Consider the following 15,882-nt stretch of genomic DNA (forward strand, 5'->3'; position numbering starts at 1 on the left):
CAGCGTAAAAGACTCAGCAGCGGATTAGAATCAAGTATAAAACATTTATACATTTACTAAATCACCAAATTAATTCCCACATGTTGCTGTGCCACTGTTTGCTCTTCATTCAGTGATTTTCGCACAGCAGGCTTTACAAATGCTGTTCATTTAAAACATATTCCCCATCATTCCCCCATTTTAAACGCTTAAAACATGCTGTAAATAAAGACTGAGTGAAAACGTCCAGCTGATTTATAATCCAAAACCAGCTCTGACAGTTTGAGTTTGTTATTCTCTCAGCTGCAGACTCATGAGAAAGTTAAATAAAGGTGTGTGTATGACTTTGTTACTGATGCTCATCAGGGAAACTCAAAGACTGTAAAGGCAGATCCGCTATTTTCATCATCAACACGTTTCCGTTTGCAATACCCTGTCATGGTCCTGGGTCATTTTGACCCAGCGTTCTTAGTTTTCTTGTGTTTTTGTATTTTGTTCTATATTTATTCCATGGTTCCTAGGTTGTTCTGTTAAGATGTTGCTAATTAGATTTCCCCTCGTGACTTTACCCCGTGTGCCCCTCTGTGTATCTGCGAGTCCTCGTTTCTCCTCCTTGTGTTTTATTTCATGTTTTCCTCAGCCCGCTATGTCTGTGTTGTTTCTCCCCTCTGGTCTGCGTCTCTGTGTACTTCCTGTTTTACTTTGATAGTCTCCCGTCAGTGTGCGTCAGTGTTGTGTTTGCTCCTGCTGTGTCTCGTTATGATTATCAGTGTCACCTGTGTTCCTCGTGTGCTCCCACTTCCCTCGTTCCCTCGTATGTATTTATGCCCACGTCTCCTTCAGTTCTGTGTTGTGTCGTCTCATCCCTGAAGCTGTGATTTTCCCTGTGTTTCCTTGGTCCTCGGTTTAGCAGTCACAGTCTAGTTTTGTATCATTGTTAAGCCTGCAATAAAGCAGTGATCGAGTTCAGTTCTGTTTCCATGAGTTTTAGAATTAGAATAGAATTCAACTTTATTATCATTGCACATGCACAGGTACAGGGCAACGAAATGCAGTTTGCATCCATCCAGAAGTGCTTTAGTGATATAGATATATTACAATATATATTAGCAATAATATAGATATGCAAGTATATTACAGAAACGGGTCTATTGTGGTATGTTATAATGTACACGGTATGAAGTATGTTGTGAATATTCTATAACTATAGGTATGTACAGGCTATAGTGAGTACAAGCTATGTACAGGATATGAACAGGATATAAATATGAAAACTATACAGAAATATGAGATATACAGTTATACAGAAATGGGAACTATGCAAGTTGTAAACAGTTGTAAGGTTAAAATTATTGTATGTACAGAATGATTATTTACACAGAGCTATACAGTAGTGCAGTTAAGATAAGTGAGGGTGTGGATAATTTCTACAGAGGCTGTATAAAGTGCTAGTGGTTGTGAGTGGTGGTTCAGTCCATGTTATTATTGTGTGTTTGAGGGTACGGTTGTCCATTGTGGGTGTGTGTATGTTCAGTCCATGTGTTAACGTGGGTCAGATGTCAGGAGGCAGAGTTCAGGAGTCTGACAGCTGTGGGAAGAAGCTGTTCCGGTACCTGGTGGTCTTAGTCCGGAGGCTCCTGTAGCGCCTCCCAGAGGGCAGGAGGGTGAAGAGTCCATGTGATGGGTGACTGGGGTCTCTGATGATTTTCCCAGCCCTTTTCAGACACCGCTTCCTGTAGATGTCTTTTATGGCAGGAAGTGGTGCTCCGGCGATGCGCTGGGCAGTTTTCACGACCCTCTGCAACGCCTTCCGGTCCGATGGTGCAGCGATAGAAGTTCACCAGGATGTCTGAGGAAAGGTGGTTCTTCCTCAGAGTCCTCAAGAAGAAGAGGCGCTGGTGAGCCTCCTTGACCAGCTTGGAGCAGTTGGTCGTCCAGATGAGATCCTCGGAGGTGTGGACTCCCAGGAACTTGAAGCTGCTCACACGCTCCACAGCCGTCCCTTTAATGTGGATGGGTGGATGTGGGTCAGCATTCCTCCTGTAGTCCACGATGAGCTCCTTGGTCATCTCGGTGTTAAGCAGCAGGTTGTTTGTGTCGCACCACTCAGCCAGACGATCCACCTCCTCCCTGTAGGCGGCCTCATCGTTGTCACTGATGAGGCCAATCACCGTGGTGTCATCTGCAGTGTTGGGTAAGTTACTTTAAATTAGTAACTTAGTTACATTACTAGTTACTTCTCTAAAAAGTAACTCAGTTACTTCAAGTTACTCGTTACTTTCAGAGTAACTAGTTACTAGGAAAGTAACTTTGGTTTTACTCAGAATTCTCTTGTTAATGTGTTGCTTCCGTAACTGGATACCCAGCCAGACTGCCAGTCTTCTAGCTTGCTTACTTGCCACAAGTGCACTGTGCCACCTACCAATAGAAAGGGAAAAATAATGTGCACATTTCACGAGAGAAATCCACGCCTGGACCGTCGTTGACCGCCGCCATGATTCTAGCCTGCTTTTTACATCCAACACAAAACTGCAGTCGTGGTGCTTTTGATTGTACTCAGAACTTGGAAATTCTGCCTTCTGAATAGGAAGATGTAGGTAACACCAGACTGCAGATGAGCTGCATACAGAGCTGGACTGGGACAAAAAATCGTCCCCGGCATTTTGACTAGAGACCGCCCACCATTATAGGAAAATCATAAAGCCTTTGAATGAAAACAAACGCTGTTGTGACAGTGATGTACACTGTTCTGATGGTATATATGTATCAATCTATCCATTGTTTGTTGTAAGACTCAGATAATTATTTTTTAAAAGCGAGACATTTTAAATGAGAATAATAAAGAAAACTATTTCCTTGTGCCCCCTTTCCTGTTAATGCCCTACCTGGCCCCTGGCAACACTTTGCTAGACCCGCCCCTGCACAGTTACCAGCTGTCAGCTACGTAGAAAAGGATCCTGGTGTTATTTGTCTCTCAGAAACAGTTCATAACTTCCTTCAACTCATTCATGTCACCTAAAAAGGTAAACCTGTTTCTCCATCACCTGTTCAGCTCTGATGATTCAGTAAGGACATCTCCTGGTTTCATCTGCATATTTCCCTCTCACCAGATAACCAAACCGATATCATGACCAGCAGCTTTACAGCTGTGGCTCCAGCAAACATCAGCTGATACTAGCAATTAATATTAAATAAATTCTAACAACAGCTGATCAAGCTTAAACGTGCTGCTGTTGTTTAACGTGACATCCGCTGGTTTCCTCTTTCTGGCGCAAAGTGGGCGATAAATAAACAAGAGAAAAGCCGATCAGCTGATCATTGATCAGTTTCGTGATTGAAGTAGAAACAGGAGAGAATGAGAGAAGAAGAGGCAGCTGTGCAGCTTCAGCTTTGTGTCTTTTTCATTGTAGCTGAAGTCCGGGACAAACTGTGTTCCTTTTCACCTCAGTACGAAACGCGTAATATTTTCTCTGAATACCAGACGATTCTGTTTTTTTACGGACGGTTGGCAACTCTAATAATTAACCGTATGAACAAAATAAAGTTCAACATCAGTAACATAGCACCCACACAGCTGTATAGAAACTCCGTCATGCTAGCTAGCATGCAGTACGAAAATGTCAGCATACCGAAAATAAACTCCACCTAAACTTGGTTTATATCTGACTCCGATAGACTGCAGGTCATAACTTCTTACCTGAAGTTCAGTTCACCTGACACGCGGACCGGCGGCCGCTTCGGGTCTCTCCTCTTGCCTCCCTTTTCCTTCATCCACCTGCTGGCCTCCACCACTTGCTAATGTTATTCAATCTGTGGAAGCTCCGCGATATCCACCACACAGTAACGAGTAACGAGCCTACCTAAATCCCAGTAACGAGTAACGCGTTCCTGGTTTTGGCATAATAACTAGTTACCGTGCTCGTTACCACAATAATAACGTAGTTACTGTAACGCGTTACTTAATAACGCGTTAGTCCCAACACTGGTCATCTGCAAACTTAATGATGGTGTTGGAACCATCAGCAGGTCTGCGGTCGTGGGTGAAGAGGGAGTAGAGGAAAGGGCTCATCACACAGCCCTGTGGTACACCGGTGTTCATTGTGATGGTAGATGAGCAGTGGTTATCTAGCCGGACATGTTGGGGGCGGTTGGTCAGGAAGTCCAGTAACCATTTGCAGATGAGGGAACTGATGCCCAGGTCTGTCAGTTTCCTGATGAGTTGTGAGGGGTGGATTGTATTGAACGCTGAACTGAAGTCTATAAACAGCATTCTGGCGTAGGTGTTGTTGTTGTCCAGGTGTGAGAGGACAGAGTGCAGTGCGATGGAGACTGCATCCTCTGTGCTCCTGTTCTGGCGGTATGCGAATTGGTGGGGGTCCAGGGTGGGGGAGACAGGATTTGAAGTGTGCTAAGACCAGCTGCTCTAAGCACTTAGTGATGATGGGGGTGAGTGCTACTGGGCGGTAGTCATTGAGGCAAGATGGGTTGGAGTTTTTGGGTATCGGGACGATGGAGGTGGATTTGAAGCAGGCGGTACCACAGCGTGGGCCAAGGACAGGTTGAATATGTCTGTGAGCACTCCTGCAAGCTCCCCAGAACACGCTCTGAGAACACGACCGGGGATGCCATCAGGGCCTGCAGCCTTGTGGACATTGATCCTGCTCAGCGCCGCTCCTACATCGGTGGGGAGAGAGTCAGAGGTTGGTGGTCTGACGTCACATCTGCTTTGGTTGTGGTTGTGGGGTTCCCTCGCTCAAAACGCAGCGTAAAAGTTGTTGAGCTCGTTGAGGAAGGAGACATCAGAGGATGTGGGGAGGGTTTGGTGGTCCTGTAGTCTGTGATGGTCTGGAGTCCTTGCCACATGCGTCGGGGTTGGAGTTGGAGAAGTGTTCTTCTACCTTCTTTTGTAATGGTGTTTGGCTTTTTTGATGCCCTTCTTTAGATTAGCCCTGGCTGTACTGTAGGCGTGTGCATCTCCTGACCTAAAGGCGGTGTTGCGGGCCTTCAGGAGGAGACGAACATCCCGGTTCATTTGTGTTTGGGTCCTCACCTGCCTGCACACAGCCAGTTCATGACATACCCTGCTGGAAAACTATCTACACAGCTGATGAACGACCTCTTTTTAGTTTCAGAGACATGAGGGGTACTTCCCAAAGTCGGACCTGCGTCGATCCAGCCGTAGTTACCGTGGTTACTGCATAAGCTTACTGTGAATTAAATAGCTGACACTGTAATAACTTACCAGCAATAGGAGTGTTTATCTTTTCATTACAAAAGAATTGTATAACTTATAGTTTAGGATTATCACAGATAACGCCCATGTGAGCTGTGTCCTTGGAAACACCAGTATACTAAAATTAATAGGCTATTACCGAAATACACGTGCTATATTATAAAGTACAATATAAATCTAGAGGTGCTATTAACATGTTTAGTTATAAAGGACATGTGAAAAGATTTTGTTTATTATTCAAATATGCTTTGCTTGTAACTGCGTAAACTCTGAATGAAGATTCACCCTGATAAAACATGAAACCTTGCCTATGCTTATCAAATGCCTGTGAAGACAAGTTCCTGTGCAAAGAGCAACGGAAAATGCCACTAAAGCAGACGTTTAGTATAGTACGGACAGAATGTTTAGTAAGATATGCATTTGTCAGTTAAGCAATATACTCTGAGAACAGGCGGAGACTGCCTCCGTCTGCTGTGTAACCTACATGCCTATATAACCTGCAATAAAGAAGAGTACTGTGTGACTCTCTGACTCTTTAGAGAGTTCACCCATGTACATATGATTTTTATATTGTCTCACTGTGTCTCTGTTTTACTTTGGCAGCTTTCTATTTGGGAAATTTTCCCCTGACAGGACACCTGCCTTTAGTCTCATTCATGAGCAGTATTAGTTTTCTTCTAACATCCAGAAGTCTGCATGATGTGTTTTGTCTTTCATAGTTTCTAAGAAGCCTTTGAGAGTTAAAAGGAACATGACCGAAACATCATCAAAGAAAGAAAACACCCCACACAAATCAGATGTTACTCTGATTTTTATTTTATTTTCGTAAACTCAGAAAATTCTACAGTTGAATAAATATTAAACAGATGGTATTTCTGGACAGGCTGGAGTCTTCATGATCAGCATGCTGGTTCAGATGCTGCTCCTCTCGGTGGAAAATGTGCTTTCTCTTTCCTCCTCGTATAAAAAAGATTTTTAATATTATTGGAAGACAAGAGTCACACAGAGATTAACAGACACACAAAGAATGGCAAGAAGCTGTTGTATTATGAACTGCTATAGCCGGCCGCATGACAGCCACTGGAAGCCAGTGGCTAAAGCGATTGTTTTTTACTGGATTCCTTCGTGGAAGAAAAATTGTTCAAGTCGTGTTTCCAAGGTCACGAAGAGGCGACGGAGGCCTTGGATTGCGGGGTAAGTCCCGAAACACACGGTGGTACAAGAAATCCCTTTCACTGTGTTGAAAGATTTTATTATGTTTATGTTTAGAAGTACATTTTGTTTAAGGTTTTCTAGATGTGTTTGCTCTTTTTTACTAGAGAAGTTACGTTGTGCAAGCTTTGTGTGCATTCCAGAGCTCTCTGACTTTCACACACACATCCTGGGAACATGAGAGAGGTTGTACCTTCTCTTACTGATTTATGGTATAGGAGGACACCTACTCTGTATCTGTTTTAGTCTAAGAGCCTTTTGTTTAGATGGACCGCTAGACTCCTGGCACCAGCTTTGGGGAGTCACATTCCACACACACACACACACACACACACACGGTATTCTTTGTTCACATGTATACCTATGTAAAGAGGTCATATGTTAATGAACCTATGCATATTCATGTAACCACAATAAAAGAGCAGTGTTACGGGAGAGCGGACGAGAGCAACTGAGGTCAAGCGAAGGAACGGCGCCTGTCCAGTTCTCTCCCGTGCACGTTAATTTGTAAAACCTGTCTGAGTGTCATTTATTCCAATCTGAGTTGCATTACAGGAAAACTCCTTACATTTCTTGGTCCTCCGAGCCGGATTTAACATAACACTTTTGTGTGATCCTACGGGAAAACCTCATCGAGTCCTGACGCCGTGAGAAGCCCGCGCTGAAGTCTGTCGACAGCTCCTGTCTAGGTGCAGGATAAAAGACCAGAAACGTGAATTCGGGTTCTGGCCAGCGTTTTTAGAAGTGGTCCACGACGGTGGGGTCGATGAGGCAGACCTGAGAGACCGGCAGTGAATCAGCAACCAGGTGAATATTGACACTCTGAGACACGTTGCGTAAAACCGTGTAAGCTCGCCCAGAGAGGCTGGTAGCATTTTAAAATAAAGATAGAGCTCGTCTAGGACTGGTAGCTCCCCGTAGTGGGTAAAGTTAGCGCCGCATAAAGGTATTTATTGTTTTATTTTTGTGTTGATGGAATAAGTTGATTTTACAGCACAATAAGGAGGCTGAACTATTCCATTAATTTGTTTACTGTTGGCCACCCAAGTACTGGTGAAGAGAGAAAAAGGTCGTGTTTTATCACGTAAAGCTGACACCGCTTTCAAGAACAGCTTGAAAGTAGAAGGCCGTGTCAACTACCTCTCTCGATTCTCGTGCCAGAGAAGGTGCCGCAGTTGTGTAGTTGTAAAGGATTAAAATGGGTAACGAAGCTTCAAAACTCACTGCTGACGAGCAGTGGTTAGAGAAAAATGTCCAGGCGCTGGACAAATTAGTGCATATAGATAGAGAAATCCAAAGAAAACCTAAATGTCCCACGTGGGAGGGAAAATGTATAACTAAATTATAAGAAACCCTCCAAGCAGAAATAAATACTGAAAAGGATGCTAAAAAGAAAACAAAGCATACACAAGAGGTGTAATGTTTTAAAGCATGGAAAGAGGAATGAAGTGGAATAAACAAAAGGTTAAATTAAATTAGAGCCTATCTAATGTATTCAAATTGATAATAGAAGGATAACAACCTGTAAACTGGTATTAATAATGAAACATAGTTGGCAGGACGACCGTGCCTAGAATGAATAGAATGCATGAAACCAGATAATTCACACGAAAATATATCAAATAAAAAGAGAGATGCATAAGGTATATTACGGCTGTGTCATTGTTCAGCCAAGAAAAATGTCTCCAGCTTGGGAAGGTGTGCAGCTGCAGATTCACACAGACCCGTGATGGATACATAATAAAATATAAAATAATAAACTATTGTATATTAGTAGTAAAGTAGTGTATTGTAATATACTATTGCTGTTATAAAAAAGGAAAAACAATACAATAATAACATTAATAATGAAATAATATTAATATGAAGAGGCACCTCAGTCAGTTGTGATGTGAGGTGGATAATTGTTAAAAGTAGTCTGCATCAAGCTTAAGGTTTGCTCAAACTCAGTACAATGACATATGAGATGAAGAAAATAAAGAAAATACCTAATCTAATTAGGTGCATAGAGACGCTTGACCCGCTTGTAAACCTGTCATCCTAGATGAGATTTTGTTAAGATGAAGAGCAAACCTATACTACCAAGCTAATGAGCAAGATACACACTTTTTATATTGTATTAATTTTTTTTTTGTTTTTCAGAGCAGAAGCTGCATGATATTAAAGGCTTTTGTTTGTTTGTTTTGTTGGTTTGGAAAACAAATTTGTGATCATACTTGAGGATCACAGTGACACGAAATGATTAGGCACATGATTTACTGATGCCTAGTTTTAGAGCTGTGAGCTACGAGCTGTAAGCAATGCAAAGTTTTTCCCAACTTAGAAGTTTGACATATGTAACATGTATGAGATATATGAATTATTTTAAAACGAAATAGAAATTGTCCAAAATGCCTTAAGAAAATATGTAGTGCTGTATCTACAGGAAAAAAAAAAAAAGAAGCATTCAGTAACTTGGAAATAGCCTTTCTACTTACATGTAGATGGAAGTGCAGGTTACATGAAAGCTGTTTTAACACAGGCATTTGGAGAAAAACAACGTCTGCTTGCATTTTACTTCTGCAAATTAGACTCTGTTGTGTGCAGGCCGGTGTAGCTGCAGCAGAGGCAGTAAAAAGTCAGCTGACATTGTTTTAGGACACACTTTAATCATCAAAGTGCCCCATGCAGTGACTTCAATTTTAAATCTAAGCCAATTTGTCTTACCTGACACATGTGAGACAACTCTCAAATGTTGGACACTTATTGTCGCTATATGGAAAGTTCAACAAAGAGTTTGGTTAGTCTGGAGAAACAGGAAATATGTGTGCCTGTGGTATGTCTGTGACAGGAAATCTTTTAAAGGCACTGTTGGAAATGATAACATTGCCAAAACAGTTAGCATTATGTAAATGTGCTGCACACCAGAAGGACAACTCAGAGGTTACTAAAGGAAATAACTTCATGAGATCAAGCCGCAAAAGCAGCAGCACAACAAACAATAGACACATTAATGTCTGAATCCTCAATGCAAATACCACTTGATGTGCTTAAAAACGAATAAAAAGCCGCACCAACTGCAGAACAAAAGAAATGGTTAAAATGTGGTGCACAGCTAAAAAAATGATTTGATGACCTGTAATGGTAATCCAATACTACCAAAATCCCTACACAAAACAGCAGCATTAGTGACACACGGTTCCACTCATGTGTCAACCGGAGGAGATGGTAGATATAATCTCTAAACATTTCTTTACTCAAAATTTCGAAAATTCAGCAAAGGAATTTGTCAGAACATGCATGATTTGCCAAAAACATAATGCACAGGGAAACCTCAGACCAAGAAGAGGTAATTTTCCCACACCACCTCATCCTTTTCATACCATTCACATGGATTTTATTGACCTAAATGAAGCCAAGGTTCAAAAATATGCTCTAGTGATTATAGACGTGTTCTCAAAATGGCCAGAAATTTATCCTGTGAAAAAGGCAGATGCAATTTCTGTAGCAAAATGCCTATGCAGCCATTTTGTTCCAACATATGGCATCCCCACTCTGATAAGATCAGACAATGGGACACATTTTGTTAATGAAGTAATCAGCAAGGTCTCTGAAGCACTAGGATTCAGTATCAAACACCACTGTGCTTACCACCCTCAAAGTGCCGGACTAGTGGAAAGAACTAACGGCACGATAAAACAGAGACTGAGAAAATGCATGGAAGAAACAGGGAGACTATGGGCTGAATGTAAAGGTCTAGTGAAAATGTGGATGAAATTAACACAAGGCAGGCTCACAAAAATTGACGCCATTTGAAATAATTCATGGAAGACCTTTTCCCACTACTAATACTGAGTGAACCAGTAAACAAATCAGCTAGAGAGACTACTCTAGCAGAGTGGATGGCAAAGTTGCTAGAAAATACAGAAACTGTGTTGAACAACAAACTGCTGTGTGACTCTTCTCCAGTATCTTGCAGGTTGAAGGCAGGTGATTGGATCCTGATAAGGGTGCTCCAGAGGAAAAATGGGAGCTCACCCGTTGGGAAGGACCCTACCAAGTACTCCTGACCACACCAACAGCCTGCAAAATAGCAGAAAGACCGTCCTGGATCCATCAAAGCCACTGTAAAAGAGTGAGCGAGAGCATAGACTAACCGGACACTGACTTCCTTACCCTCGGGTGATTCGTCAGGTGAAGGAAGTGCCGATTGGGTATATCCCGCACTTTTTTTTCTTCTTGCCTAAGTCCCCTGAGACGTGAGGTAAGCCAGGTAAACATGAAGTCGCTCTTAATCTCACTAACTCTGACAGTCCTAGTGGCAGGATGTCTCATCCCACTGAAGATGGATCCGAGGGAACGAACAAAGAAAGCTTGGACACATGACAACTCACACCTGGACAAGATGACGCAGGACCACAATCATCCCTGGATGAACAACGCGTGGTACAGATATGTATACAACCGCACGACAGAAAAGAACTACTTTGTTTGCTCACACAAGCCTGCAACTTCTGTCCATGCAATTATTTATGGAAGGTTCCGTCACTTGAAACGAGCATGTGCATTCACATGAAAGTCATAAATGGAACTTGTTCACATAGAGACATGTTTATAGTGAGAGCCCTAGCGTTTTCACTGCTGACCCACGACGTGAATAACCTAACAGCTACAAACTGGGACGTGTGATGAAGCGCACCTGTAAACACGCCCCGCGCCCAGCAACGGCACCTATTGGGTGCAGGGAATGGCCTGGCTGTGTGGACAACGTGCCTACTTCATACTGCCACCGGATGGACGGGCACCTGTGCCCCAATCTTCATTTCAGACCACACCTTCAGGATGTCAGCTGTAAATAGCTCTCAGACTACAAGACGGCGACGAGAGCGTCTCCGCAGTGCAACCACATGACCCCATCTATGGCAGTGATGTGCCAGAGGAATTTAAGCTTTGGACCACCGGACAAAAGGTCCTCCACTCACTGTTTCCATGGGTGGGCACTGGAAAGAACATGTCAAGAATTGAAACTTTGGATTACCGCTTTGGACTGTTCCTGAATGCCTCGTGCAAAATCAACAATCAACAAAATGAAGAGATTGATGCCCTGCGCGATAACTGTGATGCAACACCGAGTCGCACTGGACATGATTCTGGCTGAAAAGGAGGACTCTGTATACTCTTTAACAACACATGCTGCACGTACATTCCAGATAATGTACACTCATCCAACATGACTGATGCTTTGAAAATACTTAGACAACTCAGGGATGCACAACAACAAGACTATGTTACAAACACAGAAGACTGGCTCACGTTGTTGTTAAGCGGCTCTTGGAAATCCCTGCTGTTTAAAGGACTTGTTTTAGTTGGTGTTCTACTATTGTTATTGTGTCTTTCTACTTCATGCGTCATACCTTGTTTGAAGAACATGGTGTCAAAAATGGTAACTGCTTCAATTAATGCTTACATCACCCTACCACAGAATGAAGAAGATGATAATGAGATAGACATTTGGATATAACATATTCACAAAACCCACTAATTAATGATGTCCTGGCTAAAAATGTTTTACAAGTGGCCATAGACTGATACAGTGTTAGTGAGTTGCTATGTATATATATATAGGAGAAAAGATCAAACAACAGGAGGGAATGTTGAAAGATTTTATTATGTTTATGTTTAGAAGTACATTTTGTTTAAGGTTTTCTAGATGTGTTTGCTCTTTTTTACTAGAGAAGTTACGTTGTGCAAGCTTTGTGTGCATTCCAGAGCTCTCTGACTTTCACACACACATCCTGGGAACATGAGAGAGGTTGTACCTTCTCTTACTGATTTATGGTATAGGAGGACACCTACTCTGTATCTGTTTTAGTCTAAGAGCCTTTTGTTTAGATGGACCGCTAGACTCCTGGCACCAGCTTTGGGAGTCACATCCACACACACACACACACACACACACACGGTATTCTTTGTTCACATGTATACCTATGTAAAGAGGTCATATGTTAATGAACCTATGCATATTCATGTAACCACAATAAAGAGCAGTGTTACGGAGAGGCGGGACGAGAGCAACTGAGGTCAAGCGAAGGAACGGCGCCTGTCCAGTTCTCTCCGTGCACGTTAATTTGTAAAACCTGTCTGAGTGTCATTTATTCCAATCTGAGTTGCATTACAGGAAAACTCCTTACACACTGGAAAGAACAGTGACTGTTGCTGCACCTCTCTCTTCCAGTACTCCGGAGCGAAGAGACAGACCAGACGGCGGGGATGTCGCTGGGTTTTTGAAGGGTTGCCCTTCACTTAGAATAAAACCTGGTGTCCACCTACATATCTGGCTACTTGGAACATGTCAGTGTCCTGTACCCATCCTTGGTAAACTGGAACTGGGCTTGTTGCTGGGATCTGAATTCACTAAACACTTCATGAGTGTATTCACTCACACTTAGGAACATATAATTATAAATATGAGCGTGATGAAAGTCGGGCAGCATGCTAACGTCTTTAGCCCACTCTGTATGCTCGTATGTGTCTAACTCTTTCACTCCTTTGATTTTTTCCTCATACCTTTTTTTTTTTTTTTTTTTTGCCTTTTTCGTCAAGTCTGTCTCTGTACGGACCTGCCGTGTTCGCCGCCGTTTTGTTTGCGTAACTGTTTTGGGGCAAATAAAATGCAGGTAGGGACTACAACTGCAGAATTAATGGTTACCGGTGCTGGAAATGCTAGCGCTTGATGCAGTGTTTTGATTTTGCTGCCGTTCGTACCTACAATGCAACCCGCGAAAGTCACGTGGTCTGTTGATCTCTATTGTACAAAAATGAAGCCAAAATACCGCTTGTGGAAGCTGCCATCTTGCATTTTTGGAGCCAGAGGTCGTGTCCAAATTCATGGGCTGCATCCTCCTGAGGACCCGGCCTTCGCGGTCTCGTGGGCGGGTCCTCAGAAGGTCGGGTACGCCCCGGACGAAACGGCTGGGGAAATTGGACGGTCTAGCCTTCTGATTAGCGTCACCGCTGTCTCGGTGGAGTTTAATAAACTCGGCCGTGTGCTCCTTGCTATCTAAAATATAACAGGACACTGGCGTAGATTCTCGACCATCTCATACTTCCTTTTAATAAGTCTTCTGTTTGACGTTTAGTCAGCTGTAGAGCTGGGCGATAGAACGATAACGATATGTACTGCGAAATAACTTTTTCTCGATAGAAAAATTAAACTATTGCGATAGACCTCATCTCTCTTGTCTTCTTAAAAAAAAAGAAAAGAACAGCCAATCCAAATTAAGTAGCGCAGAGCCGAACCAATCACAGCCGCAGCGTCACGTCACGTGACTTGTTACGTACAGCACAAGCGCCAAGGCGCACATGTGTATTTGTTTTTGCAGCTGTGCAGCCCAGGTAACGAAGGAAAGGAGTTTGCCGACTAGAGAAAAATCAACCGAGAGCGTGAGCGAAGGTTACCAAGAAAAAAACAGATGATGGTTCCAATGCTGGAGAGCTTGTCGAACGGAAGGGCCACAGAAGTTCCGAGTGTGAAGGTATTTCGGCTATTTCAAGTCTGACAAAAACAGAGTAGCGCGCACTGTAAATTGTGCTGAAAGCAAGTCTGAAATGCAATAAAGCGGTGCATGCTCAATCTCTGACTGAAAGCGCTAATTCGTCATTCGGCTTTTGTCAGACTAAAGTAACTGTTAAAACTGTTTGAAAAGCTAAGCTATACAACAAGGAGAGATTGAGAATTTCCTTTTAGTTCTCAGTTTATTTGATATTGACAAAAGTTAGTCAATTTTGTCTGTTCTTCTGTAAAAACGACCTAAGATTTATTTTTAGAATTAATATTTTGTTTCTAAGTGGAATTGACAATTTAGTTTTGTCTGTTTTGTTTGTTCTATTTTGAAACTTAAACGCTTTAGCGGCTGCCTTTTGTGTAGTTTGCAATATTTGCCTTTATTTATCTGAAACTGAAGTCTCATGTTCCTTAAGTACATCTGCCCTGTTGAACTTATGGGAAATAAATATTTTAATTAAAACAAGCTGCTAATTATTTCACATTTTACTTGTGAGCAACGGCACATTTAAATCTTACAAATATACTTATTTGGCTTATATCGTGATATATATCGTTATCGCCTGAAATGAAAAAAACATATCGTGATATGAAAAAATCTTATATCGCCCAGCTCTAGTCAGCTGTGTGAAAACCAAGGAGAACCCACCCGGGGGATTAATAAAGTTTTATTTTATCTAATCTAATAACTTTAATCTCAGCCAAACCAATTTACTCACAAACAAACAAAACACTGAAAAAGCCCAACAATAATATTTTTAAGTTGTCTAAGTGACATATATTATGTTTAACCAGAGTAGCAAAAGTCCGCGGTGATCTGAAAATGATGTGCCGGTGTTCTGGCAAACCATCCTACCCGTTGTTTCTGCGCATGCGCACAGCACGGGAGTTGTGCCGTTCTCGGCAGTTTGTGACCCTCGAGCTCCCGGCTAGCTATCGAGCTGGTGGGTAACAGACGTCTCCGAAAACGCACTTTTGCAAATATGCGATATCTTGATAAACCGAGCAGATATTTGATGTTTACACAGCTACTTTCTCGCCTGAAAATATGTTAAAAGTTTATTTTGTGACTCAGAAAGATTAGTAAGAGTAATTTTAAAACTTAGTAACGGCCGCCATTGTTGGAAACTGGAGTTTGGCTGGGCCGCGCTATGAATTCTGGGATATGGTGGGTCACGAAGGACACGTCCTTCAAATTCGGGGAAAAGGAGGACGCATTTGTCGGCTGCATTCGGAGGAGTCTACGAATTTGGACAGCCTTCAGCGCGTCGCTGTGATGTAATCGGTCTACAAATGCGGCCTCAGGAGGATGCAGCCCATGAATTTGGACACGACCAGAGTCTGTGCAGTAGTGTCTTTAGGTGGAGCGACTATGTCACGCTCCGCCCACACACCTGCTGGACGTGACCGCAAACACGCCCCCCTACACTTTTTACGTAGCCCAGCTGCTCCACTTTATTTGCTGATGGTTTTACCGCGACTGACGACTCGTTAAATTAAGGTAAATACAACCACGTTGTCACGGCTGGGGCAGCAGTCGTGTTGTGGAATGAAAGGAGGACCCAAAATGCAGGCAGCCGACTGATGATATGAGTGAGAGTTTATTTACAGAGTGGCAGGGTGACAAAAACGGGCAATAAAGCATGAGCAGTTACTAAAGCAGACCTAAACTGGGATAAACTAAAGAGCAAACCTGAAGTAATATGAAACGGAGAATGCAGAGAGACGTAGTTACACCGAGAAACACAGACGGACGCAGATGAACACAGACATACACAGACGAGCCGACAACGAGCACAGACCGACACCCACTAAATATACACACACAAGGTAATCGGGTAATCACACACAGGAGGGGAGAACAGCTGATCCTAATACACACGATGACTGGAGGACACAAGCTGAACACAATGAC

Source organism: Oreochromis aureus, unplaced genomic scaffold, assembly GCF_013358895.1.
Source record: "Oreochromis aureus strain Israel breed Guangdong unplaced genomic scaffold, ZZ_aureus HiC_scaffold_370, whole genome shotgun sequence".
NCBI lineage: Eukaryota > Metazoa > Chordata > Actinopteri > Cichliformes > Cichlidae > Oreochromis > Oreochromis aureus.